Genomic DNA, 3,124 nt, shown 5'->3' with positions numbered 1-3,124 from the left:
TATATATATACAGAGAGAGAGAGAGAGAGAGAGAGAGAGAGAGAGAGAGAGAGAGAGAGAGAGAGAGATTTTGTGTGTTATGTCATAAATATATGCACTGGATGGAATAGTGAATAAAGTACTAGAATTAGAGTCAGAAAGACCCAGATTCAAATATAGCCTTAAATATTAACTAGCTGGGTAACTATGGGTAAGTCACTTAACCTCCATTTTCCTCAGTCTCCTTATGTGGAAAATAGAGATAAAAATACCACATTCCTACCAGAGTAATTATAAAGATCAACTGAGATAATATTTGTAAAGTGCTTAGCACAATACTTGCAAAACCCTAAGCACTATATGAATGGTGTTCCAATAATAATTATTATTATTATGTGTATATATTGCAAATATGTATACACATGTAATATAAAGTGTAATATAAGGCAACTAGGTGGCCCAATAGGACAGAGTTCTGGGCTTGAGGTCATGAAGACTCATATTTTCAAGATCAAATTTGGCCACAGACTATGTATCCCTGGACAAATCACTTAATCTTCTTTGGCTCAGTTTCTTCATCTATAAAATGAGCTGGAGAAGGAAATGGATGAGGTACCACCTCACACCTAGCAGATAGGCTAAAATGATAGCAGGAGAGAGTAATAAATGTTGGAGGGGATGTGGCAAAATTGGATGTTTCTGTTTTGGGCTTTTGAGAGGCAGATAATGATAACAACTAATATTGCTCAGCATTTCAGTTTATAATATATTTTAAATATATTAAATCATTGATCCTCCTAAAAACCCTACAATGCCAGTGTTACTTTTATTCCATTTTCAAATTTAAAAAAAATGAACCCAAGCAAAAAGGAGTGACTTGCAAGTTCATATGGCTGGTTATGTCTGAGGTAAAATGCAAATACAGGTATTTCTGATTGCAAGTTTATTAGATTGTCCACAGTGCCCAAGAGCTGAAAGACTATTGTGTAGTTCTGCCTGCTTTTTACAAGTGGCTAGATAGACACATACTCAAATTGAAATTCTAGTGATTTCAAAAACTAAGGAGCTCAAAAAATAAGATAATACAGATTTAATATTGATTCTCAGCTTTTAAAATTCTAAGAGGGATATCTTTCCTATAGTACTGTTTTAAACAGAGATTTAAATTCTGAAGCTATATTCCCTTGGATGCAAGATGCATTTCAAAATTTGGTAGGCTTTGAAATATGTCATTGTCAAGAATGATACTTAAGTAATTTTCTTTGAGGAACAAGTTTGTTCTCTATTACATATTATTATCAGGTAAATGTTTCTATTATTGAAACAATACATATTATTGTCTTAATTCCATCACATTATTCCTAAATGCATATATTTCAAATGTACTCTGTTGTTTATTTCATACTTTTAATAGCCTAAAAGTAATTATTAAAAAATCTATTACTTTATTTCCTTTTGTCACTTGGCTTCATGGAATGTATATTGAATAAATCATGCCATTTTGAATGTCCATTCATATCCACACACTAGATGAATTAATAATCTGTTCATTGCATTGCCTTCAATTTAACCTAATGCAATAATTCCCTCATATTTGCCATTCTATTTCCCAAGGCACAGGGATACATCACTCAGCAAAACTCTGGATACAGATGCTACTACATCCTTTGCCAATGAAGCCCAGGAAAATGTGGAAGTATTACATGGAAACTTGCCATGAGTTATGAGTTAATTTCTAGTTGATAATATATTTTTCAAATTGCATATTTGGTAATTTTCTCCCTTCTATACTTCCAAATACTGATTCAAACATTTTAGATAGTTGTGTTTGGACTGGCTATACAATAGGGCAAAGTAGATGGGAAAACTCCCCTATTGGGATTTTAATATATCTGTCACATTACAGTTCAGTCATTTTTATAATGCATAGTGATGCCAAAAGTGTCACATGATAGCCATCACATAAAATGCTAAATTTCAGCATCTGTGATATAAACTGCAAACCATCAGATGAAGCATTTTCAGTTGTTCTGGCAGAGATAAATGAGTGAAGAAACTGCAGTCAGGTTACTGACAGCTACACGCAAAATATTTATGTAATGTTTTGTGGTTTTCATTGCCATTCCTGAAATCCTCCTGCATTTTAAGTAATGGTTATCATCTCTATAAAATAAGAAATGTCTCTATATTTTCTGCAGCCAGTTTGCTTTAGAGCATCTCTTTACAGACATACAAGGAAAATGTTCCAAAGCTAATAGAACAATATATAGTGAACTGTGTGCCTACAGCTTGATTTAGAATATGCTGTTGTCTTTCTTTTTTGCCACTAGTTTTTTTTTAATTTGGGCTGCTATTATATGTTGCCTTTGAATATGAGTCTTCTATATGCATGGTTATTTTCATTTAGATCACATTATTAATTCAAACATTATAAAGGCAGTAGTTATGTTGCCAGAATGATTTTTATCTCTCATATGGATGTGCTCTGTAGTCAGGAAATTTCCATCAAACCCAGCATTTTTTATGTGCATATGGCTCAAGCTAAAATCCTTCAGGATCTTGCAGCAAGATGATAGAACGAACATTCTGATTAGTGCAGTTGGACATTTTCCAACTGAGCAAAACTACACTGAAAATAATGAAAAAAATTAGTGAGCAGAAGGAAGGTAATGATTTCAGAAAGTCATTATTCTACTTATCATGAACCTCTTTGGTTTATCATCCCAGCTTCTCTAGAGATTTTATAGAATGTTGAAGGGTGAGGGGAGTCAGTGAGAATTTTATTTTATATTTTAATAAAATATCCAAAGAACAAATGTAATTGCCCCTCTGTTTATGTTGTGGTTGTGGTTTTTTGATATTCCAATTCCTGAACTGTGGGGGTAGTTCCTCTTTAAAGTTACATCTGTGCAACCATCAAGGTTTAGTTTCTAATAAAAGGGGGACCTTTTTGTTTGATCATGGCTGGACTTGGCATAGTGACGTGGTAAAATATCCAGTCTTTGTCCATTTTGGAGAAGGCATTTCTTTGTAGTTGGTTCCATTGTTGCTGAAGCAGCTATATTTCTCCTCCAAATCTATATTTTGTCTGTTTAAGTTAAGTGCATAATTACTAAATGAATTATATGTACTGCCATACTGGTTC

This window comes from Gracilinanus agilis, chromosome 3 (assembly GCF_016433145.1).
Source record: "Gracilinanus agilis isolate LMUSP501 chromosome 3, AgileGrace, whole genome shotgun sequence".
In the NCBI taxonomy this organism is placed as follows: Eukaryota; Metazoa; Chordata; class Mammalia; order Didelphimorphia; family Didelphidae; genus Gracilinanus; species Gracilinanus agilis.
The sequence above is the reverse complement of the archived record's forward strand: the minus strand, read 5'-3'. Positions refer to the sequence as shown.